Genomic DNA, 27,841 nt, shown 5'->3' on the forward strand with positions numbered 1-27,841 from the left:
TAAAATTCAGAAATTGTGCAATCATGAAATAAATAGAAAAATTCGTAACAACAATCAAGTTAACTCAATTATACTGAGAAAAATTGATCGTTGAACATTGAAATGATTAAACTAAGAACACTCCACTCAGATCAGTTAGCAGCGCCCGTGACACCGCTCGAGACTTCCACGCAGACGGATCAGGTTCAAACCCCTCCACACCCGAATTTTTTCAGAATTAATTTCTATCAACCAGTAGTCCATCACCTCAGAATAATAATAATTCAAAAATAAACAACGAAAAAAAAATTTTTTTTTATTATTTTACCTAAAATTTGATTTTTTGCCTATGCTTGGCCGATGCTCGGCCAATGCTTGATTACTATGTTCGGCCGACGCTCAGTCGCCTATATCGGCTGGGTGTTACCATCCGATACTCGCCCAGTCTTGGCCCAACGATATTTCACGATACTCGGCCGATACTTAAAGATCGGTTACCAGTCTTGGCCCATTATCGGGCCGATCTTCATTTTTTGTATGGGCTATTAAGTAAGAAAAATATTTAAATCCGTTGACCTTGGAGACCATCCCGGTATTTGTCTGTTTCTCTTGAGATTCTATCAAATTTTATATTTGTAGGAACTGTATTTGAAGAATATGAATTTTTTGACAATTATCATCCCCGCACTCCTATGTGGAGGAGGAATTTCGAAAGATCCTATTCGAGATGATTTTTACATTATAAACAAAAGATTTCAACAAAACTTCGAGTCTATAAAAACTATCGATTGGAAATGAGAAATTTTCATTGTTAACGCCCCTACAATCCCTTTTGAGGTAAGAATTCGAGAAAATCCATTTTCAGCTGAACTTGACATCGTACACGAAGATTCTTACCAAATTTAGAATCTGCAGTAGTTACAGTTTGGAAATTAAAATTTTAGATTTTAATACCCACCCCCGCAATCCCTATCGGAAGTACAATTTATTGAAATCCGTTTTGAGATGATCTCTACATGACAAATAAAAGATTCTTACCAAATTTACAGCTTTTAGAAGCTATATTTTGGAAATTAAGATTTTTTTTGTCAACACCCACCCTCGCAATCCTTATTGGGGGTGATTCGTCGTTAAATCCGCTCTTAGATTATTTCCACACCACATGTAGAAGATTTTTACTAAATTTGGAGTCTATAAGAGCTATATTTTACAAACGGGAAATTTTTATTATCAACGCCTCCGCAATCCCTTAACTGAAGTGGACATCATACACGAAGATTTTCACCGAATTTGGAGTCTCTAAATATATATATATATATATATATATATATATATATATATATATATATATATATATATATATATATATATATATATATATATATATTAGGGTGGCCCAAAAAAACCGACTATTTTTTTTTTCTTAGTTTCGAGTGAAAAAATGTTTGTTTTTGATGTTTTAAGAGCCCTTACCAAAAAACAGCTTAAAAAAATTTTTTTAAGAGGTCACTCCAAATTTTTTTAAATTTCGAAAATCATCAAAAATCGAATTTTTTTTTTTCTAATTTTTTTTCTCGTTACGGTATAATTTCATAGACCAAAAAATAATAAGTTTCTGAAAGTTTCAGTTCAAAATTTAAATTTTGAAAGGTCACTCATAATTTTTTTTTTTTTTCTTCAATTAGTCATATCGCCGACTTTAACTGTTGGGACCTATACGAAGTCACAGATGCTCAAAAAAAATCTACAATCGTCCGAGGCTCGGCTCCCAATGCTCGTTCGAGTGTCGGTGCTCTATTATCAGCCTATGGCCGGCTCACCATCGGCCGCCCAACTATATTCATAGCAATAATATACGATCATCAGCCGATTCTCGGACGATCATATGATAAATTGTTTTTTGCACATGCGCACTAAATATCACATCAGCTGTTTTTACGCATTATTTACCTGTATAAACTTTTCATCAAACAGAACATAAGCATTCCTTACTACATATATATATTATAATTAAAATTTTTAATTTTAATTTTTTATTTTATTATAATAGAAAATAAATTTATCGTCGTTATTAAAAATAATTTTTCAGTTTCTAAAATCATGTCTGACCGTGTAAAAAAACATCGGGCATTAAAAAATTACATGGATAATAGATCTCATCCGCCTAATACACCCTCATTGTTAATTGATAATGATCATGATCATAATAATTTAAGCAGTGAAACAATTGTAAATAGTGTTGTAAATAAAGAAAATAATTACGGTGCATTTGTTAGTGATAATGAAAGTAGTTTTAATGATTGTGTTGATGATAGTAATCAGTCTATATACCCGGCAGAAAGTGAGGTTATTATTTCTAATGAAACAGATACTGATAATAGTGATAGTAATAATCAAAGTATTGCCGAAGAGAACGCAGTAAACCCAGATACAATACGAGAAAAACTTCGTCAGTGGTCTTTAAAAATCATTAGTTTTTGATTTTATTTCTTTACTTATTGTTTGTTATTTAAATTTATAATGTATTAAATTAGACAAGTTGATTATTGTCATGACGTTAGCCGACATTTTTGATTTTTTTATTTTGCTTATTTTATTAAATTAGAACTAAAAATATTTTAATTTAAAATAATTGCACTTATAGTTTTTGAACTTTTTTACAAATGAAAATTTTTTTTTTAATTTTTTTGTGATAATTTTTTTAATAAAAAAAATTATAAAAATTTTTAGATGTCGGCTAACTTCATGTTCATAAGTTGATTAATCTTAGGTATTTTTCTTAAAATGTTCTATAAATTTTGTAATTTTGTTTACTTTGATACTTTTTGGGTATACTGGATTATTGAAAATTTATCACATCATCTATTTACAATGTTTACTGATATTCTATTGGTTATAATTTCAGGTTTATCTAAAGAATATATTGAATTAAAATTCACTGAAATGTCTAAAAAGCTAGATAAAATGAAGTTCAGTCTTCTATATGAAATACAGAAGCAAGGCGGAAATATAAAAACACAAGTTATCATGAATTCTGCATCAAGTAAGGCTCCTAACAAGACATTGAGTGAAGCCAGAGAAATTTATAAAGAAATATTTCCTTTTGATAACCTTGAAAGCCTTAGGAAATTTGATGATAAATTGTAATGAAAAAAGTAATTTAAAAAACTTATTTGAAGTATTAACTTATGGCGAGAAAGATGTTAATACTTGCATTCGAAAGACACTATCTGAAGTTATTACTCCAGAAGTGCAACAGTTCTACTCTGGAGCTGGTCGTATGATTCGTGGTGAGGGCAAACTAAATTTTAATGCAACTAAAACATATGTTTGTTTATCAGGTTAGTTTTATTTAATTATGTTTTCAAACTCTGTAATATTACGCGTGACAAATGACAAAACGGTGTATAAATTATTTGTGCCATCTTATTTTGCATGAATCCATTGTGTAATTTTATGCTACAGTTGATTTTCATATTCTTCAGTATCATTTTGATCTAGCTTTACTCTTAGAGCTTTTTGCCAATGTTTTTTAATAAGATAAAAAATTTTTAATACTTTAAAAAATTTTTAATACTTTTTTGATGTTAGTAATTAAAAAAAATATATATTTTATGTTGATCTTGACGTTTTCAACGATTTTCATTTAAATGACAAAAAAAAACTTTTTTTATACGCTCTTTTGGCATTTGTCCCACGATGTATTTATTTAATTACAAGACATATTATAAATTTCAGATATTATACAAAAAAAATTCGGTGACTCGGACCAAACTAAAAATTTGAGATCGAGCGTTGGGTCATTTTTGGCAAACTTTGGGGACAGAGATGGCAGTAAGCGAAAAAGGGCGTAAATTATAAAGTTTAAGAAAATTTTTCATTACTATCACCATTATCATTCTAACTATTATTACTACTATCATGATTATAACGATTATTACTACTATTATGATTATAACGATTATTACTACTATTATTATTATAATAGCTATTTTACTACTACATACTATGATAATATTTTCTAAGATTCAAAAACTTGTTCTATTTAATTTTTATATTTCTATTGTTCTAAAATATATACTTTCTTCCGTAAATATTTGTATTATGTAATTATTTTGGAAATTTTATTTTAACCGCGCTTGATCATCAGTCGGCCGATATCCTTGGCCGAGACTGAATTACTATGATAGGCCGATCCTCGACAACTACAATAGGATAATCCTTGTATACTATGATCGGCTGATGCTCGGTTACTGTCCTCGGCTGATGCTCGATAACTATTCTCGGCCTATGCTCGGTTACTATCCTCGGCCGATGCTTAATTGGCCGTCTCGGGCTGATGTTAACATCCGATGCTCAGCGAGTCTTGCTTCTATACAGATTCTGATCCTCAACCGATACTCGAGGATCGAACAGCTATCATAGCCTAATGATCGGCCGATCACCGTTCTTCGTATGGGGAGTGGTACGTTGGGGTCTTTTTGGTTTGTAAAAATCTTAACCTACGCAGCAAGCTCAAATCTTAACCAAATTGGTTTCTAAGATCAGTTTGGGATTCGAACCCACGCCTGGCAGTTGATGAAATAAAATTGTTAAATTAAAAAAAAGTTATATTTTCTATGTTGTGATTGATTTTTAGTTCATCTCATGATGTATTCTTATCGATTTTTGTTCTAAAAAAAAAAAAATGCATGGAATTTCAATTTGAATAGTAAAAGGTCGCTCGAAAAAATCTAAACTAATGCACTAATAAATTGAAAAAAATTATGAGCGACCTTTCAAAATTTAAATTTTGAACTGAAATTTTCAGAAACTTATTTTTTTTCAGTCTATAAAATTATACCGTAACGAGAAAAAAAAATTAAAAAAAAAATTCGATTTTTGATGATTTTTGAAATTTTAAAAAATTTGGAGCGTCCTCTTAAAAATTTTTTATTAGGCTGTCTTTTGGAGAGGGCTCTTAAAACATCAAAAACCAACATTTTTTCACTCGAGACTCAAAAAAAAAATAGTCGGTTTTTTTGGGCCACCCTAATATATATATATATATATATATATATATATATATATATATATATATATATATATATATATATATATATATATATATATATATATATATATATATGTATTGTGACATGGGAAAAATTTTCTAAAATTTGAAATTCCGAGTTTAAAAATTATTAGGTTGGCTAAGCTGAGGAAAAGCAGAGATTCGACGCGCCTGTGTCGCCCCCAGCAGCCTCCCGATCAGAATGACAAGCTCGAGGTAAAATTAGTAAAAGAAAACGCGCCGAATTTAAATTAAAAATTTAAATAAAAAGAATACCGGAATGAGTGTGAACTATTGTTGAATGCATGAGTGAGTGAGACTAGACTATAGCGATCAGACGACCCGCGAATTTCTACGAGCCATCGACGATCAACGCAACATCTGGCCGCGAGGATGGAACGACGAGAAAATTTGAATGGACCAATGACGACGGAGAGCGATCAACAACAAGTATGCGAGGCGCCATCTGAACACGAGGCTGATCACTAATCGAAGTATCGACCAATCATCGATCGCAACGGAATACTGGACGCATCCCGTCATACAACGGCCGGCTAGAAGGAGCTGTGAGCTGATTGGATGCAAGTTTTTGGGAACGAACCGAAAAGAAAAAGAGGATGTGTTGCCGAGGAGGCAGCCATATTAACATGGAATTCTGATCTGGACGCCGTGACTGTGGCATCGTGCAGTTCTCTTTTTGATTATTTTTGCTGTTTAATTTTTTTTTTAAATTTGTCGCTGACGTGAGTACAACTGTGTACATTATTATGCAATATTTCGCCGAATTGTTTTGGACACTACGACCCCGGACACGCCATCGCCGAGATATCGACGCTCTTCCGTCAGTTTTGCCGCCAACTTCGCCTACTTAGCCAGCATCGCCCGAGACATTTACGGTAGCTGCAGGGTAAGTCTGGTCGCTGTCTTTATTAGCCCCAGGGTGTCATCACCGCGAATTTCGTCGTGTTAAAATAATTTGTTTATAATTCGAGTTGCACGGAATTAAAGAAATTCCGTGCGGTATTTTTGAAGCTTAGTGACGACACTCTGCGGCACGGTACCGTTGAGTCACGTGTTTGTGTGTGTGGAATTTTTGGTCGGGATTATAAGTACTGTTTACCTACCCCGAGCTTCAAATACCCGACAAAGCGGCTTAGTAAATTGCTTTGTAAAATAAGTTGACTAATTCGAATACTTCGCATCATTTGTTTTTTTTTCTTGTCATTGTTGAACCATTTGGCGATTTGAATTATTTTTGGATAATTTTGAGATCTTTATTAGGTTTTTGCGATTGAATTTATTATATTCTCTAGAAATTTGTGTATTAAGAATTTTGCGATCAAAATTACTGGTTGAATTTTGCGATTGAAATTATTATTTTTTTTTTAAAAAAAAAAAAGGAAACTTCGTAAATAAATTTTGCGGTTGCGATTTTTGATAAAGTTTTGCGATTGAGATTTTGTTATTAAATTTGGCGATTGAAATTTTTGATAAAATTTTGCAATGGAAATTTTTGATAAAATTTTGCGATTGAAATATTTATTTCCTTTTTAATAAATTTGGCGAGTTGAATTAATTATTTGTTTTGAAAATTTTTGAATAAATTTGGCGAGTTGAATTAATTATTTGTTTTGAAAATTTTGGAATAAATTTTGCGAGAAGAATTAATTATTTGTTTTGAAAATTTTTGAATAAATTTGGCGAGTTGAATTAATTATTTGTTTTGAACATTTTTGAATAAATTGGGCGAGTTGAATTAATTATTTGTTTTTGAAAATTTTCGAATAAATTTGGCGAGTTGAATTAATTATTTGTTTTGACAATTTTTGAATAAATTTGGCGAGTTGAGTTAATTAATTTTTTTTAAGAAAAGACTTTGTAATTTTTATTTTTGGTTATTCGAATATTTTTTTTTTTTTTGTAATTTGTTTTATTTTGAAATGTTGAATCATTGCGTTAGCACTAGTTTTGCGTTAGAATTATTTTTGCGTTAAAATAATTTTTGTTATTAATGCGACATTGCCGACAGAATATATTTGTTGTTGAATAAACCGTTGCTGGATTAGAAGTGCACGCCTCAATTATTTTTTTTATTGTTGTTGCTCTGATTAACCGATCCCATCGTCCAATTTCGATTTCTTTGTCCGTCGATTGCCGTTATTCGATTTTTGAATCTCTTCAACACCGACCCGCCGCCCAACGAAGATCAACAGCGAGATCGACCCGTGGAACATTGAGTTCCTGGCGCCCAACCAAATCTACGAACCGGGTAGGCCAATTAATTTTTGTTGACCTGATCCGGTCCTGTCGACGTCAGTGCCGGAAAAGGCATCACAGTATATATGTATATATATAGATTTAATTGGGTACTTCCGGCCAAATTTTGAATTGTCACCGGAAATGCCCAAACTAAGCTTCTGTTAAAAAATTCTATGAAAATCAAATACATCGTCTCACACCAAAATATCTCAGGAAATACCCCAACGCAGCTCCTGTTAAAAGCGGAACTCAAAATTCCAGTTTTGAAAGGTTCTCCACGGAAGTTACATTTTAGCACACACTAATATATATATATATATATATATATATATATATACAGAGTTTCCCAGAAGTAACGGACGCCATTGTAGCAGCTGATAAATAAAATAATTCTGAGACGAAAAGTCCTTAGCCATTTTTTAATCAGACGCATAGATAATTAATTATTAATTAAAATAACGTCCTTTCATGCGTTAGAGATAGAGCACTAGTGTCAAGTCAAGTGCGTTCCAACGAAGATGCTTGCACGTGTGAATGTGTAAGTAAATATGTGTGACTACGTTAGCTATAGAAACTAGTTAGTCATACAGTTAGTTGTGTCTTTGTTTGGCACATATTTTACTGGATACTGGCGCTCTCTCTCTAACAAATAAAGAAACGTTATTATATATATATATATATATATATATATATATATATATATATATATATATATATATATATATATATATATATATATATATATTGTAACAGGGTTAAATTACTCTGAATCGATAAGTCGCCAGAGATCGATAACTGTTCGACGCAGCATGGCGCGTCTCGATCTTCTGGCCTAAAGAGAGAGATGAAGGGGGTAGTTTAGGGTTATTATATAGGTGAGCTGTGCATTGTGTCGGGGAGAAGTAGTGTAATCGCCAGACAGTGTGCCACAGAAATCAAGAGGGACCGATCCCCGGAGTAGTTACGAGACGACAGAAGCCAATAACATCTAGGACTCCAATCTCGAGTAGTGAGTTAGATCGTCGTAAATTCACAGTTTCATTTATTTTATTTAATAAAATAAAAACCGAATAATAAATTCTTCGAGAAAGTTCCTTTGTCTTCCCACGGATCAGGCAAGCGTCGGTCGAATTTTACAACGCAGTTAACTTGTACCCAAGGTCAAAGTTACTACGCACTAACGAATACTTGGCGTCCATTTTGAGCGCACAAATTCTTGGCGATTATTTTACTCGATAAGTTATTAAGAACAGTTGAATTATTATTAATTAATATTATTTATTACAAGGAAATATATATTTATCATTATATTATTTATTGAGAATTAATTTATTGAGAATTCGGTGCAATTAAGACTAATTTACCCGTGGATAATTTTTCGTTAATTTATTTTTCTATTGAGATAAATTGTTTATTAATTATTTATTTAATCGGAAAATTCCACGCGGTTATTTTGTATATTGAACTTAAGTTCTGGAAGTTTATTTTAATAATTTTAATTTCATTATCTTGGAAAAATTCTTTAGAATTTAATTAACAACGTGGATTATTAAGTCCGGGTAATTTTAGTTAAAATTAATTGATGAATTTTATAAAAATATTTTTATATTAATAATAAAATTACGAGTTGAAATGGGAATAAATTGATGCGTCGAATGTTCCGGAAAATTTATTTAATGTTGAGTATTAAACTGGTGATTGATTTGGAATAAATTTAGGTGTCGGTTTTTAGTTTAGATTTTTGGGAATTAAATTATTAGTCGCGAAAATATTTTATAATTTCATTGCTAGCTAATGACAGAAATAATTAAGTAAAAATTTAAAGTAATAATTTTCTGGAATTAAATTTTTATAATAACTTTTATAAGTCAAAAATAGAAGTAAAGTAAACTCAGTGTGTGTGAAGACGTGTGGGTTATGTGTGTGGAAATTTGTACGGGTTATAAGAATTAGCTGCAGATAGTCTTGGTTTACGTTGCGTTCACTATGCCGAGGCTTCTGTAGCCGGTCGTTGTGACGACCTCGTGCACAGCGCGTTCCTTGTACGGGGTGACTCGTCGGGTGGTTAGGTATTCGTTTTTGGCACTAGATAGCCGCCAGTTAGGCTATAGACAACCTCTGTCACACAGCGCGTTCCTTGTGCAGAGTGAATTTTGGATCTGGTCAGCCGACAGTTAGGCTGTAGTTTTAAGTTGATTATATATTTAAGAATTGGATCTAGTCAGCCGATAGTTAAGCTGTAGTTTTAAGTTGATTATAGTGTGTGTGTGAGAGTGCACAAATTGTTAATTTGATTTTGTTATTAATAAATACCGGTTATATTGTTAAATAAAAATTTATTAATTTCAGATCACCTTCCTCCACTCTCTCTCCCTGTAAGATAAGCTCAGCTCTGGTTCCGGTTCCAAGAACCGTGATTAAAAATCCTGGTGGCGCCCTTTTGTTTATTAATTAGATTTCATTTTGTTTAGTTTATTATTTTAATTAATTTCATTTAAGGGGCCAATTGAGCGGCATAAAAACCCGTTACAATATATATATATATATATAATAGGGTGGTCGTTAAAAATTAAATTAAAAATTAAAATTTTGCATTTTGATTTTTAACAAAAATAACACGTGCCGGCGGCCAATTTAAGTTCATTTTTCGATAAAATTATAGTTTTTTGGAATATTTGTTACATTATTTAAATTTTGATAGAAAATCATGAAAATATGCTTATAGGAAATCAAATTCTCTACAAAAGGGTTTCTTTTGTTTTTAGATGAAGTTCATATCCATCGAGATAATCTCATTGGTAAACTTATTAACTTTATTAAATCATTTATTTTAGCACTAAAAACTTTATTTTTCTTGAAATATGAACAATTTAGTAAATTTTATATACAATCATTCATTTATAGAGATTAAGTTAATGACAACCAAGTTATATTCGATATTATCTATCCATTTTCAAAAAAAAAAGTTCAAATTTACATCTTATAGACTGATTTATTAATTCCAAGGTTTAAGTAAGCTTTCTTTTGTATTTTTTATGTTTCGAGCTCTGTAATCATCCAAAATTTGAATCACAAACTGCTTCTGATTTTCATCTTTCGTAAACAAATCATTGTATTCTTGCATTAATTTCACACCGCGTTCAGCAACATCGTTCACAACAGATAAATTATTTACAGAGTTCAAACAGATCTGATAATTTATATTTTTTTGCCAGATTTCACAATCATTTTTCAGCCAACTAATATCCAAACCCAGTTTAAGAAAGAAATTAATTGATGAATGAGCAACGAACTGTTCTAATCCATGGTCGAATAATTTTGGTACATCTTTTTCAGCTATTACTATTTTTTTTGAATTACAGATTTGACTGTCATCTGAAGAATCATAATCGTTATTATCGAATAATTTTTGAACCATTTTTTTTTTCGTTTCTTCATCAACACTGTCATCGAATAGTGCCATTAAACAGTTTTCTGGAGTGAGATACCATAAATGATTCAAAATTTTTTTCAAAGCAGCAGATGATAGTTTTTTGTCAATTGATTGGAAGTTGGAAATCGATTGTATCAATTGAAAATCACAATTGGGAGCTTTGATTGATGATGATGCCATAAACCATATCTTCACATATATTTTTACAATAAAAACACAAATCATACCAAGACTTTTTTGTTCATTCGAAGTCAGCTTAAACGTAAATCGCAAAAGAAAAATTTTGAGAGAGTAAATTGCCTTGGCCATCCACCTTGCTTGATGCATAGCTCCAGGAACACGAAACACAACATTATCGGGTACTACTCCAATGAATATCAATGTCAACTTTAATAATTCTAAATAATCGTCTCTGTCGTGATTCAAAGTCAATTGTGTTTCTGCAAATTCACGGATGTCGAGAATATCATTTTCGAGAATATTATAGATTATCGGATCGTTTATTCCAGATTCAAATTTTGTAAGGTCCAATGCATCCCATTTTTTCCTGAACCTTACAAATAAAGGCACATTCGGTCCAGAAGAACTGAAAATTTGACAATCGAATACAGCTTTCAGTACAACTTCCAATATATGGTGTCGACATGGTAATAGAAGAAGATCTCGTTCCAATGCTTGTTCAATCAACACTGCTGCACCGTTAAATTGTCCTGTATTTGAAGCTGTAGTATCACAGCACAAACCAACTACGAATTCACTAATCCCGTATTCTTGCAGAGCATCAAAAACTGCATCAGCCATTGCGCGACCGGTGGAATTTCCGAGTTTGGGTATCGATAGTATTTTAGTTTCTTTTTCTGCAGAAATTATAATGGGAAGACGCTCTATGAAGTTTCTACCAGTGATGTCAGGTAAATGTTTACCGTCCCAGTGGATAATTAATCTACTGAGTTCTGTATTTTTAAATCTATGTTGAATTTCCGCGGCTCTGTCCTCTCGAAACTTTTCACGCTTCTATTTTATTGAAGTTCTATTAACAATGTATTGGCTAGCATCCATCCCAACAGCTTCAAGAAAACTAATCAATAAACCCGTCGCATTCCGATCGCTGATTTTACATTTATCCAACATTGTGCATAGTTTTAGAGTAAAAATATCGATTGTTCCTCGAAGTTTTTTCGATGATGTTGATTCATTTAATTCCAATACAAAACTAGGATCTCTCTGAAGGCTTCGTTGACTGAAAGAGTTTGTTTCTGATGACTCAATTTGTGAACCAGGTTCAGAACTTTCTAAAAAAAATGAAAAAAAAAAGTTATAATTTCAAAATATAAACCATAGAATACAGAAATTGTTTCAATATTTACCGGAAATTGGATCTTTAACCTCATCGATGTATCTAACACGACAAGGCTTACGTTGATTTAATAAAAAATTTTTAATCTCAACATCGATCATATTTAAAGCATCATTATGCACAATGTCGAATAAGTTTTTAAGAGATGATGAAAAAGCTTCCTCTTTATTTTTTTGGGTGATTCCTTTTACTGAAGAACTTTTTTGCAAACTGCGCCAATCATTATATAATTGTTCAATTTTTGCAATACATCGACATTTTTGCTGAGTTGGTATTTTCACTTTTTGCCAAAAAGTTATCAATTCATCATAAACTAAATATTTACTATCACGTAAATTGTGGTTTAATACTCGAAGATTATGAAATAAAAATTGTAGAACTTGTAAATTGGATGGTAATTGATTTCCATCGATCTGAGAATGAGTATCCCCCATTAAAAATATATTTTTTTTTTCGTCTTGCATTGCCATGTTAATTTTAAAGAAAGATGAATAATACTTATTTCACAGAAAAAAATATTAAAATTTGATAATTAATTTTCGTAACAGAGTATCAGTGGATTCTGATTAAATTCTTGGGCTTTACTTTCATGTATAACCTCACAAATGCAAATGAATCTTACACTGTAGCAATTACATTTGGCACTGTTTCTCTTGCGATCGATACAATCAAATATTTCAATGTCTCAATACAAATAAAAAACTAAACTTGGAGCACAGAAATGAGTGACATGTGAAAACATTAAAGTCAATATATAAAGAGTATAGTAATAACATATTAAACAAATTAAACCAAACATGCTTGGGCAATGTCTACCATTCAATAGAATTTTAGAAGTGTCGATAATTTAGGAAAATATCGATATCGATTATAAATTCATTGTAGATAACTTACCGACAGAGATTTTATTTGAAAATCATTCAATTAAAAATCATTTACTTATGTCAAAATATCAAAAATATATATATATAATTCAAGATATTTTAATAGAAGTGTTCATATTTCAAGAAAAATAAAGTTTTTAGTGCTAAAATAAATGATTTAATAAAGTTAATAAGTTTACCAATGAGATTATCTCGATGGATATGAACTTCATCTAAAAACAAAAGAAACCCTTTTGTAGAGAATTTGATTTCCTATAAGTATATTTTCATGATTTTTTATCAAAATTTAAATAATGAAACAAATATTCCAAAAAACTATAATTTTTTCGAAAAATGAACTTAAATTGGCCGCCGGCACGTGTTATTTTTGTTAAAAATCAAAAAGCAAAATTTTTCCCGTAGTTTTTCGTCAAAAGGAAGGATTTTTTTGGGCGTCTGAAAGAATTTAATTTTTAACGACCACCCTAATATATAATATATATTATATATCTAATATATAAAATTCTCGTGTCACAGTTTTCGTTGCCATACTCCTCCGAAACGGCTTGACCGATTTTGATGAAATTTTTTGTGCTTATCCGGTATCTATGAGAATAGGCCAACATCTATTTTTCATCCCCCTAAATGTTAGGGGTAGTCCACCCCTAAATTTTTTTTTTTATTTTTTAGACAAAATTTTTAATTTCTATTTTTTTATGATACAACATACAAAAATACATACAATCCTCAATTTTCACCCTTATACGATCAACCCTTATTTTTTAATAGCCATTTTAGTAATTTAATCATTTTTTCTCTCCGGTCGAAAACTGATCAATCGTCATTTAATTAGTTATCCCCGCCAGATGTCTACAGGTATCACTTCTGACCCAGTAAACAGCATGGAGTAGGGATGAGAACGAAGCCGGTCTCCTTTCTTTCTCACTCCCTACACAGTTGTCGGCCATCATTATTGTTTATGCATCAAGTGTAGTAGTAACGTTGACAATTATTATTTTGCTATCTCAGTGTAACTCTCATATTAACTTTTAATCATTCCTATTTTATCAATAATAATTAAATTATCAATTTTGAGTGTATTTTGCACGATTAGTTAATCAAGTGATTTTATAACCTCAAAAGTACTCAACACGTGACACGAGCTTCCAATAACAACGGATTTTGTGTTGTAAGTATACTTTTTTTTATTTATATCGAAAATGTTGTTGATCTTATGAAAATGTAATTTTAACTTAATTTTATTAAAAAAATGTAATTGAACAATTACGATTTTCATAGTTTCAAAAAAATCAATCATTATGAATCTTTATTTTGAAATGTCAATGGAAATATTGGTTGTATGAAAAAATTATAAGAGACAATGTTTTCATAAAATTTAATTTTTTACTTTTGTTTGAAAAATTTTTCCATAAAACTTATATTTTTGTTATAATTTCATAAATTAAAACTAATCATTTCAAAACTGCGGCAAAAATCCTGGCCCTAATTATACTTTTAACATTTTTCATCATTAAATAATTTCATTAATTCTATTTATGTATGTTTTGTACAGTGAGCAATGCCAAGAAAACGCAAAGGGGCTGATTTGAGCCGCAGTACAAGTAAAGCTCGAAACTTGCGAAATAGCAGATCCGAAAGAACAGAAGAACAAATCTAGCAACAAAATACTGGCCCATTATCATTTCAAGATATACGTAAAGTGAATGGGCAACAATATCCAACGTATAAAGATGCATGCCTTGCACTCGGCTTGCTGGAAGACGACAACCAGTGGGAATGCATGCTTGCTGAAGCTGCATTAAACTGTACAGCAATACAAATTCGTCTACTATTCGCTATAGTGTTGACTACATGTTTCCCAGCCCGAGCACAGATATTATGGGAAAATCACAAAGATTCAATGACTGATGATATATTGCATCAACATCGTATACGGTGCCACGATCTAACCATAATATTCAGCGACGAAATGTACAATGAAGCATTGATTGCTATTGAGGATCTTTGCATTGTCATTGCCAACTTACCACTTAGTAATTTCGGTATGAATTCGCCAAATCGAACTGCATCTGATTTAATGAATACTGAAATGAATCGTGAACTGCAGTACAGTACTGTAGAAATAGCAGCGATTGTTGCCCGCAATGTCCCACTAATGAATGAGGAACAAAGAACCATTTATGATCGCATTATGCTCGCAGTTTCAGCTGGACAAGGTGGGTTCTTCTTTTTGGATGCACCGGGTGGAACTGGCAAAACATTCGTTATTTCGCTAATTCTTGCTGAAATACATTAAAATAATGGCATCGCATTGGCCGTTGCATCATCGGGCATTGCAGCAACTTTATTGGATGGAGGTAGAACAGCTCATTCAGTATTTAAGCTGCCACTAAATATTCAGAATAACCCTGACGCAGTATGCAACATTAAGAAACAATCGTCCATGGCCACTGTGCTGAAACGGTGTAAAATTATTATTTGGGATGAATGTACTATGGCACACAAACATTCACTTGAGGCGTTGAACAGGACATTGAAAGATATTAAAAACAGTGACAAACTATTTGGCGGAACTCTGTTGGTCCTTTCAGGTGATTTCAGACAAACACTTCCAGTCATTCCACGTTCAACATACGCTGATGAGATCAACGCTTGCTTAAAATCATCTCCATTGTAGCGTAATGTTGAAAAATTACAGCTAAAAATAAATATGCGCATTCAAATGCTTCAAGATCCATCCGCTGAAACATTTTCAAAACAACTCTTAGATATCGGTGATCAAAAAGTTGCTATAGGTGAAACTGAATACGTAAAATTACCGACCGATTTCTGCACAATCGCTGATTCGCAAGATACTCTCATTGAACAAATATTTCCCGATGTACACACATAGTACATAAATCATGAATGGCTTGCAGAAAGAGCGATTTTAGCGGCAAAAAATGTAGACGTTGACAATTTAAATCTGAAGATACAAATGTTGTTGCCAGGGAACTTAGTATCATATAAATCTATTGATACAGTTTGCGACGACAGCGAAGCAGTAAATTTTCCCACAGAGTTTTTGAACTCACTGGATTTGCCAGGCATGCCACCGCATAATTTACAATTAAAGGTTGGATCTCCAATTATCTTGCTTCGTAATTTGAACCCGCCCCGGCTGTGCAACGGTACGCGATTAGTCATTCAAAAATTAATGAAAAACGTGATCGAAGCCAGGATTTTAAATGGCAAGTTCAGAGGTGAAAATATACTCATACCACGGATTCCTATTATACCTACAGATATGTCAATTCAATTCAAACGTATTCAGTTTCCGATTAGATTGGCATTTGCAATGACTATCAACAAATCCCAAGATCAAACGATGTCTGTTTGTGGATTAGATTTGAGAACACCATGTTTTTCACACGGACAATTATACGTGGCATGCTCTCGAGTGGGTGAACCATCCAGTTTGTTTGTGTTAGCTAAAGATGGACTAACAAAAAATATTGCTCACGCTATAACATTAAGAGATTGATATTGTTTAATAGTGTTACTGTCGTAATTGTTTAATTAATGATATATAATTTTAAGAAATAAATTATAATAACTTAAAAAGAATGTTTGCCTTTTGTTATTTTCATATTCCCTCATCGTTCACAGTGCTCCATGCTTATTTCACGCATATACCACATTCTTACATACATACAATATACACATTCTAACATACATACTTACAATAAGTAAGCTATTTTTTGTCTACACTAGAAATTACTAGGAAATTATTTATATGGCAAAAAAACGTTTGCCGGGTCCGCTAGTCTATATATAAAAATGAATCCCTATTTCCCTTGGTCACACCATCACGCGTGAACGGCTGGACCGATTTCACTAATTCTTTTTTTGATGTGTTTGTTATTGTCAGAAGAAGGTTCTTATGAAAGGAAAAATTAAAAAAATTGCGCGGAAAATTAGAAAATTTAAGAATACTCAACCACCATATAAAATCTATATCTATAGTTATGAAAATGAATTGTTGCGCGTTAGTATCGCTAAAACTCAAGTATGGTTTGATCGATTTTGATAATTTTTTTTTTGTTTTGTACGTTATGGTTCAAAGATGGTTTATAAAAAAAAATTAGAAAAACGGTTTAGCCTGAAGGTCATCCCTGCAATTTCCCGCCAATTCTATACTTAAACGTTTAAAATTTCACTTATGACTTTTTTGAGGTCTTCAAGTTCATAATTACAATTTGTATATTATTTTAAGCTATTCGAGCTCAAAAAAAAGAACTTTTGTATGATTTTGTGCTCTTCGAGCTCAAAAGTTTGATAAAACACTATTTTTTGAATTTTCAAATCGCAATAACTTTTGAATGAATGAACCGATTTTCACGCGGTTGGTGGCATTCGACGCAGTTTTTAAGCTTCATAGAGAACCTTCAAGTTTAAATTGATAGCTCGAAAATTCAGCTAAAAAAAAAAAAATTGTCAATTTTGTATCGGAATCGCTATAGTTACGCTTGAGCCTCAAGGTTGCAGAGTTATACTATCTTTTTCTTCTATATATATAAAAATAAATTGCTGACTTTCGTGCGCGAATATGGGCGACCGTGTTTATTTATCACGTTCACATGTAATCCAAAATGGCCAGAGATTACATCTTTGCTGTTGCCTGGCCAAAATGCAATACATCGTCATGACATTACAGCACGTGTGTTTAGACAAAAGCTGAAGTCATTAATAAATTTTATTACTAAATCACATGTATTCGGTCCCACACATTGCTGGCTGTATTCGGTTGAGTGGCAAAAGCGAGGATTATCTCATGCCCACATTTTGGTTTGGTTAATCGACAAAATACGTCCTGAAGAAATAGATAATATAATTTCTGCAGACATTCCCGATCCGTCTACTGATCAATTGCTGTTTGATATTGTTACAGCAAACATGATTCATGGCCCATGCGGTACTTTAAATCGTTCATCGCCTTGCATGTCAGATGGAAAATGTACAAAAAATTTCCCTAAAGATTTCACTAACGATACAATCACAAATGTTGACGGATATCCAATATATCGTCGAAGGAATCCAGATAATGGCGGACAATCATTTATTAAAAACATCAGCAACACAGACATTGATATTGACAATCGTTGGGTCGTGCCATATTCGCCCCTGCTGAGCAAAACATACAATGCTCATATTAATGTTGAGTTCTGCAGTTCTGTGAAGAGCATCAAATACATTTGCAAGTATGTCCATAAAGGCAGTGACATGGCGGTGTTTAGAGTGGAAAATACCAATGTGAATGCTCCTGCAGGAAATAAAAACGATGAAATAACGCTCTACCAAATAGGTCGGTACATCAGCTCCAATGAAGCTGTTTGGCGTATCTTTGGTTTTCCAATTCATGAACGGGATCCAGCAGTTGTTCAGTTAGCCGTTGATCTTGAAAATAGTCAGCGTGTATATTTCACGATTGAGACAGCGATTGATCGTGCTATAAATCCACCAAAAACTACACTCACTGAATTTTTTGAATTGTGTAATCGTGCGGATGATTTTGGTGCCTTTGCACGTACTTTACTCTATTCACAAGTACCACGCTATTTCACATGGGCTCAAACAAAACAATGGATACCCCGCAAGCAAGGCTCACCAGTTGATGCATGCCCCAATTTATTCAAATCAAACGCCTTGGGGCGAGTATTTACAGTGAATCCAAGACAGACAGAGTGCTTTTATCTTGGACTATTGTTGGTTAATGTTACTTGCCCATTGTGATTTCAAGATATACGTAAAGTGAATGAGCAGCAGTATACAACGTATAAAGATGCATGCCTTGCACTCGGCTTGCTAGAAGATCACAATCAGTGAGAATGTATGCTTGCTGAAGCAGCATTGAACTGTACAGAAATAAATTCGTCTACTATTCGCTATAGTGTTGACTACATGTTTTCCAGCCCGAGCAGGGATATTGTGGGATAATCACAAAGATTCAATGACTGATGATATATTGCATCAACATCGTACACGGTGTAACGATCTAGCGATAACATTCAGCGACGATATGTACAATGAAGCATTGATTGCTATTGAGGATCTTTGCATTATCATTGCCAACTTACCACTCAGTCATTTCGGTATGAATTCGCCAAATCGAGGTGCAACTGATTTAATGAACACTGAGTCTCTTAGTTGACAAGGTACAGAGGGTAGGAGCTAAATAAAATACGCTCCCGTGGACAAAACTCCCCTTAATGGGCTGGTCACACTAACTGACCTAGCAAGAAGAAAATCGTTCTCTGTTGTAACCCACTGGGAGTGTCCGGAACCTGTATCGTTCTTTTCGATGACGCAAGCCACGGCTGATGTGAGCTTGCTCTGCCAAGGTGTAAGTTTCAGCAGTAGATCAGGAGCCAGCCACCTCGGGCCTTGATCAGGAAGTACGCAGTGAGTGCTAGAGATCGGAATCTTCACCGCTCCGAGCGAGTCTAGTCCGTCCGTGTATTCCGGGACTGGCTAAGTGTCGACTAGGCCTCAGAGAACTGGGGTAGGAGTACTATCTCCGAGGGTACACCCGTTCCTAGTTATGACAACCTGCTCCACTCCGTACGATGCGCTGGTAAATCAAAAAAGTATGAGTAATTTACAGGAAACAAACAAGAGTGGAAACGGGCTACATGCCCAACAAGCAGCGATTGACGCAAGCGCTGAAATGAAGCGTTCGCAAGCGCTCAAACGCCTTGAAAAGCTGATCAGTGAGTTGACTGATTTCGTCCAACCAAAGATCAACATTCACAAAGAGATAAAGGCCAAGATGACTGGTGTAGCTAACGCCCATCAAAGGTTTGAGAAGCTGGACGAGGAGTGGTGCTCATCATTGCAGAGCATTTCCCATGCTACACCGGAGAAAGCCTTTCAGGCTGTCGTCGTGACTGACGAAGCAATGGACACCGGAGCCGAAGGTGACGGTGAATCAGTCGCGGAAGACAAAAGTAAAGCCAGCAGCAAGTCAGGTAAGAGAAAAGATCGACCTTCTCCTGACCCAGCAATCAGCCAAGTCGTGGAGAAAAAGGATTTGAAGAAAAGCCCTCCGCAAGGAGCGGCAGTACGAAGTGACGAACAGGAAAAAGCGTCGGTTTGGCAAAAATTTCAGTCCAAGAAAGAGCTCAAGCAACAGAAGAAAGAAGTGCTCCCAAAACAGATGACAAAGGAGCCCCGATCTGAACCCAAGCGAAAGAAACCGCGGAAATGGATCAGACCGGATGCCCTCATCATCCGGCTGACAGAGAAAGCAAAGTACGCCGAGATCCTGCGCCGAATAAAACAGGACGTCCCTGATGATCAGGTCCGTAGTACGGTAGAGAAGATCCATAAGACCAATGCTGGAGATATGCTGATAATTCTTTCGAGGAAGAACACCGACAAAGGCCAAACATTGAGAAAGACCATTGCAGACATTCTGAAAAAAGACGCAAAAGTAATCTGCAAAGGACCACAGGAGGTAATTGAGATCCGAGACGTCGATGATGACACAACGAAGGACGACATCCAGGGTGCCCTACAAAAGGAAGCTGGAGATGGCTGTGAGATACCACTAGAGGCAATCAAGATCCGTAAGGCCTATAGAGGTACTCAAATTGCCACAGTAATTCTACCAGCAGCAACAGCACAGAAACTACTGGATGGAAGTAGCAAAATCCGGATTGGTTGGGTTAATTGCCGAATAAGGGCAACGAAGAGACCTATTCAATGCTTCAAATGCTGGCATTTCGGACATCATGGATCCCAGTGCAGAAGCAAGGTGGACCGGTCGAAGCTTTGCATCAGGTGCGGACAAGAAGGGCACAAGATTGCTGATTGTAAAAATCCAGCCAAATGTGCATTATGTGCTGAGATTGAAAGTGCAGAGAATGTTGCCCACCATGCCGGTACTTATAAGTGCCCGTTATTTCAGGAGGCACTCCAGAAGTTGTCGAACAAACAAACATGAAGATACTGCAGCTCAATCTCAACCATTGTGAGGCAGCGCATGACCTGCTCATGCAATCCGTGCGAGAACTAGAGCTTGATTTGGTACTGATAGCAGAGCCATATAAACACCTTAGTACCCAACCCTGGGAATCTGACAGCACATCCAAAGCTGTCATCTGGTCATGTGGCAAGCTCCCTTTCCAAAATGCAGTCGACAACAGCAATGCCGGCTTTGTAGCAGTATCAGTAGAGGGCATCCGTCTCTATAGCTGTTACGCACCACCTAGCCTTTCTACTGTTGAATTCACCGTATTTCTCGATCGACTTACCGAGGACGCGAAGCATTACTACCCAGTAGCAATAGCTGGGGACTTCAACGCCTGGGCAGTAGACTGGGGCAGCAAGCATACAAACGCGCGAGGAAAGGAACTACTAGAAGCCTTTTCTACATTAGATGTAGTACTGCTCAACAGTGGTGATACACCAACCTACACCAAAGGAGACGCAAGTTCTATTGTAGATCCCACTTTCGTCAGTAGCAGCCTCACCAGAGGTAATATCAACTGGAAGGTGATGGATATCTACACATCCAGCGACCACAACGCGATTCTCTGGGAAATATCAAACGTCCAGAGCCCGAGAAGACCTAAAAAGCAACAACATCATTGGTTGGAAGGTAAAAACTTTTGACCCAAGTGCATTGTTAGTAGCTCTCAATAGTGACCAGATTATCGCGGGTTGTGCAGAAGAGAAGACCAAGGACCTGATGAAAAGAGTGACCCAGGCTTGTGACGCCAGTATGTCTCGTAGACGTTGCATGAACACAAGACCTTCTGTTCACTGGTGGAACGACCACATCATTGCCCTTCGTAAAGAGTGTCATCAGAAGAGAAGAATATCTCAGCGTGGCTACCGACGACCTAACTCTGCAGCGCTGGTCGCAGAGTACGAAAAAGCCCGTCGATCCCTGAACAAAGCCATCAAAGGTAGCAAAAGAAAATGCTGGAAGGAGCTCATCAACGAGGTGGACAGAGATCTGTGGAGTAAGCCGTATAAGGTGGTCATGACCCATCTTAAAAACCAGCTAATGCCATCACCCACGTGTCCTTAACTCCTACAGAAGATCGTAAACGCGTTTTTCCCCGAACAAAGCGAGTTTAACTACCTATTAGCGCAGAATGAAATGGATGGCATTTCATCTGTCACGGAGGAAGAACTGATGGAGGCTTGTAATCGTGTAAGGAACAATAAAGCGCCGGGATTGGACGGGGTCCTCAATATTGCTTTAAAAACAACTATAAAACCAGTGCCATTATTGTTCCTGGACGTCTACGACACATGCCTCAAGAAAGGGATATTCCCTCGGAAGTGGAAGCAGCAATGACTAGTACTACTTCCAAAAGGGAAAAAGCCACCAGAAGAACCGTCATCTTATCGACCACTTTGTATGTTAGACACGGCAGGTAAGATATTTGAGTGTATAATCCTCCAAAGAATAGAAGCAGTTGTCGATCCACTCCTGGCAGATAACCAGTATGGTTTTCGGAAAGGACGATCAACCCTGGACGCAATCAACTTGGTTGTTGCAACGGCCAAGGAGGCAATCGAAGGGATCAGATGGAAGGGTGGAGCGAAGAAGTACTGCCTGGTGGCCACTTTGGACATCAAAAATGCCTTCAACTTCGCCAACTGGGACTGCATTATGCAAGCCCTGGAAGAGAAAAACGTACCAGGATACCTACGTAGGACAGTGGCTAGCTAATTCATGGACAGAATCCTGAGATATGACACGAAGAATGGTCCAAAAGAGTATGATATTACCGGAGGTGTACCCCAGAATTCCGTTCTGGGTCCACTTCTGTGGAATGTCATGTATGATGGCCTGCTGAGACTGACTCTTCCAAGAAGTGTCAAGCTTGTTGCATATGCAGATGATGTAGCTGTCGTAATTGTTGCTAAACACCAAGATGAGACAAACCACATGTTCGGTATCACCTTTGAGAAAGTTAACCGGTGGATGGACTCAATGAATCTACAACTGGCTAAACAGAAGACTGAGGCTGTGCTTATTACCAGCAGAAAAGTGATAGAGATCATAACGCTGAAAGTCGGAGAACAAAAAATCACATCACAACCATATATCCGATATCTGGGAGTGATGCTTGATGCCCGACTCAACTTTAAGCAGCAAGTCGAACACGTGAGTGCAAAAGCATCAGCAGTGGTAGCTAGCTTAGCACGACTGATGCCAAACGTCGGAGGCCCAAAGCAGAGCAGAAGACTACTGCTATCATCTGTAGTCACATCAATGCTCACTTACGGAATATCTATCTGGGCGGACGCACTAGAGAAGCAAGAATCATGGAGAAAGGCTGGACCAGTCTACCGTCTGAGTGCCTTAAGAGTAGCGGTGCCTTCCGCACAATATCTATGGAAGCAGTGTGTGTCATTTCCGGAACTTTGCCTCTCAGAGTCTTAGCTGAGGGAAGAAGGGTCCTTTACCAACGAAAGAAGTCAACCACACAAAGCGCTGAGGAGCTTAGAACAGAAGAACGGCAGAAGAGCATAAGTCGATGGCAACTACAGTGGGATGCCACAGTGAAGGGTAGGTGGACGCATCGTCTCATATCAAGGATCAACGTATGACTAAACCGGAATTACGGTGAGGTCAACTTTTATCTTACGCGGATATCTTGAAGAGGAAAATCCAACCAGAGACAATAGTAGAAGCAATGCTGTCATCAGAGGCTGCCTGGAACACCACAAACACGTTTGTCACGGGAGTCCTCTCAGACCTGCGGGCAATAGAAAGAAGAAGAGCGAATGACGCCAATTAGAAGGAGGAAAAAATAACACCTTATCCACCAGAAGAAAGAGCAGTAGCTAGATCCTCCCCTCACGAAGTAATGCCTGACGGCAGTTTCCATGAGGGATTAGGGGAAAGAGGAAAAGGGGTTTAGGGTTTAGTGGGTAGGGGCGCTAGCGTCGAGTTTTAGTATGACACTGCCTCGAGTCGCCACATATCCAGGCCAAACAGCTATGCCTAGAATCCGTAAAAAGGATTTCCCCCCCTTACAAGAAAAAAAAACACACACACACACACACACACTTACACACACACATACATACATATATAACGAATGTTATGAAAAACAACCTAACGAACGACCCTATAATATTTACCTTTTTTAAGTAAACTGAAGTATACGGTCGTTTGTTAGGTTGTTTTCTATAATATTTGTTATATTTTTTTACAAATTAATCCTTATTTGCTTTTATTCTTTTCTTTTTTTTTAATGTTACTAATTTTTTTTTCTTTATTTAACGTGCCAAAATGTATAATAAGTATTACATGAAAAGCTCATCTGTTATATGCGTCTGATTATGTATCTTAACTTTAAACACGAGATGCCGGCACAAAGTGGTCATTTCATGGAATACCTAGGCTGATAATGAAATTTAAATATTTTTATAAAGGCCATCCCTACAACTTCCCGCTAATTCCATACTTGTGCTTAAAATTGCACTAATGACGTTTTTGAGCTCACCGAGCTCAGAAATACAATTTATGTGTTATTTTTAGCTCTCCAAGCTTAAAGAGATAGATTTACTATAGTTTTGAGTTCTTCGAGTTCAAAAGTCTATTAGAAGTTTTATAAAACAATAGTTGTTGAATTTTCAATTCGCAATAACTTTTGAATGAATCAACCGATTTTTACGCGGTTGGCGGCATTTGACGCAGTTTTTTCAGCTTCATAAAGAATTTTTAAGTTTAAATTGATGAAACTAGAAAATTTAGAGAAATTCCGAAAAAACACTTTTTTCGGTTTTCTTTCGTTCATGATATCTCTTAAACGGATTGACCGATTTTGAACAAAAAAAAAATTTTTCTTTTTCAACTTCCCGCTAAGAAAATCTAAAATTAAAAAAAATTGGGAAGTTATTGGTTTCACCCCGTTTTGCAAAAATCGAGTTTTCATCAGATCTCGACGTTTGGAGGCAGTGCTCATCACCAGTAGAAAAATAGTAGAAACCATCAAGTTGAGAGTCGATGAACAAGAAATCACATCACAACCATTCATCTGTTATCTGGGAGTGATGCTGGGTGCCCGACTCAACTTCAAGCAGCAGGTGGAACACGTCAGTGCCAAAGCGTCAATAGTGAGGGCTAGTCTCGTACGGCTAATGCCTAACATCGAAGGCCCAATGCAGAGCAGGAGGCTACTATTGTCATCAGTAGTCACATCAGTGCTCACTTACGGAATATCCATTTGGGCTGACGCATTAGAGGCGCAAGAATCATGGAGAAAAGCGGGTCCAATTTAAAGACAGAGCACCCTGAGAGTTGCCTTCCGCACAATATCAGAATAAGCAGTGTGCGTCATTGCCGGAACCCTACCTCTTCGAGTACTAGCAGAGAAAAGACGGGCCCTTTACCAACGAAAAAGGTCAACTGCACTGAGCCCTAAAGAACTTAGAATTGAATAACGGCAGAACAGCATAGGCCGATGGCAACTACAATGGGATGCCGCAGAGAAGGGTAGGTGGACGCACCGCCTCATACCTCGGATCGACATTTGGCTTAACCAGAATCATGGCAAGGTCAATTACTATCTTACACAGATGTTGTCGGGACAGGGGTGTTTCCGAGAGTATCTACACCGCTTTAAGCACGATGATTCTTCGGAGTGCCCGACCTGCCCAGGAGTTGCTGAAGATGCGGAGCACGTCTTCTTTGTATGTCCTCGTTTCGATTCATAGCGTGAAGAGTTGGAGAGAATCCTCAACCAGAGAATGCAACCAGATTCACTAGTGGAAGCAATGTTGTCATCAGAAGCTGCCTGGAACGCTACCAACACGTTTGCTACAGAAGTCCTCACAGACTTGCGTTTCACCGAAAGAAGAAGAGCAAATATCAGAAGATAGAAGGAAGGAAGTTAACACCTTAGCCACCAGAAGGAAGAGCAGTAGCTAGATCCTCCTCTCACGAAGTAATGCTTGACGGCGGTTTCCATGAAGGATTAGAGGAAAGAAGAAAAGGGGGTTAGGGTTTAGTGGGTAGGGGCGTTAGCGTCGAGTTTTAGTATGACGCTACGTCGAGTCTCCACATATCCAGACGAAACAGCTATGCCTGGAATCCGCAAATAGGATTCCCCCCTCTAAAAAAAAAAAAAAAAAAAAAAAAAACACACACACACACACACACACACATACATACATACAGACATCATCGCGGGAATAGTCAGGAAAGCTTCCTAGGACCTCGAAACATCGAGACTCGATGAAAACTCAATTTTCGTAAAACGGGGTGAAAACAATAACTTCCCGATTTTTGAAAATCTTCGATTTTCTTAGCAGGAAGTTAAAAATTTTACACTTTGATTATTCTGAATTTATTTTATCAGACAAAAGCATTTTTTTATTTAAAAAAAGCAGGGAGGATTTAAAAATCAATAGTGTCATATTCATTAAAATTTTTTAATCATAAAATTATTGAAGAATATTGAGGGTTTTGAAAGTCAAACATGGATTCTGAAATTCTATTTTGATCCTCAAAGTTGTAAAACCGTCCGTAAGTAAGATTCTGAGGTTCGAATCAGGAGTACTTCCTGGGAAAAAATGATCAGACTTGACTATTCTTGTTCATGTATCATCAGGTCTGAAATAAGATCTGATCATACCTGTCCATGCTTGTTCATGTCTGTTCATGCCTGAAGCGTTAAATACGCTCAGGCCTGATCATACCTGTCCATGCCTGTTCATATCTGAAGCGTTAAATACTTTCAACCCTGATCATACATGTTCATGCCTGTTCGTACCTTTTCATGTCTGAAGCGTTAAATACGCTCAGGCTTAATCATACCTGTTTATGTCTCAAGCGTTAAATACGCTCAGGCCTGATCATACCTGTACATTAGGGTGTGTCAATTGTAGGCGACTTTTTTTTTTCAACGAAAAAACAGGCTAAAAAATTGTATGACGGTGAGAACAGAAGCCTGTTCAAAGCGGAGCTCGTAATATTAATATTTAGAGGTGTCTGTCCCTAATTTTTCATTTCCCATTTAAATAACATAGGAAAAAAAATTCTTTTTTTTGTTTATTTTTCTAGCTCGACATATGCACCTCATATAAATAAGTCCATAGCGTATTCTTGTAGAGAATTCAATGTTCTACAAAAAAGGTCTTCTACACTTTTATCATAAAGACAGCCGTTCTAAAGTTATTTTGACGTAAACTTCTAAATGTATAAAATTTCGATTATTCAAGTATTAAACTGATACAGATTAATTTATTATTGTCTTAAAAATTATTTTTATATATAAAATTGGTTGTGATGCGCTAACATTTTCATAAAGCTAAAAAAAAATATTACTCATGTATCAATTTTTTTTCTTCTTTATTTCATTTACTGTAAGAAAATCATGACCCGAGTTGAATGAATTAAATTTTTAAAAAGTTTCACGGAATTATGAATTTATTACTCTACATGGAGAGAAAAGATAAGGTTGGAAAATCAGAAAAGTGCACGTCTCATAACGCTCATTTATCACAAATAAATCTGGAAAACGGTTGACCCTAAAGGCCATGCCTGTAACTTCCGCTAATTCTATATTTAAGCGCTTAAAATTGCACTTATGAGGTTTTTGAGCTCTTCTAGTCAAAAGTTTGATAAAAGTTTCAAAAAACACTATTTTTTGAACTTTCGAATCGATCAATCAACTAATCAACCCATTTTCACGTTCTTGGCAACGATCGACGTGGTTTTTTAGACATCGAAAATTATTTTATTTCATTAAAAACAATCCAAAAGAAATGTCGACGTTATGTAAAAAAATATTTTTTTTGTATTATTCGTGAATTCATTCAAGAGTTATTGCACTTCGAAAGTTTAAAAAATAGTGTTCTATGAA

At 35.6% G+C, this 27,841-nt stretch overlaps 1 protein-coding gene across 1 annotated transcript in view; it reads right to left on the reverse strand.

Annotated features, from left to right (window-relative positions):
• Nucleotides 1-27,841, reverse strand: part of LOC123265791 (calcium-activated potassium channel slowpoke) — a 400,630-nt gene that overhangs the window by 6,699 nt on the left and 366,090 nt on the right.

This window comes from Cotesia glomerata, linkage group LG5 (assembly GCF_020080835.1).
Source record: "Cotesia glomerata isolate CgM1 linkage group LG5, MPM_Cglom_v2.3, whole genome shotgun sequence".
Taxonomy (NCBI): Eukaryota; Metazoa; Arthropoda; class Insecta; order Hymenoptera; family Braconidae; genus Cotesia; species Cotesia glomerata.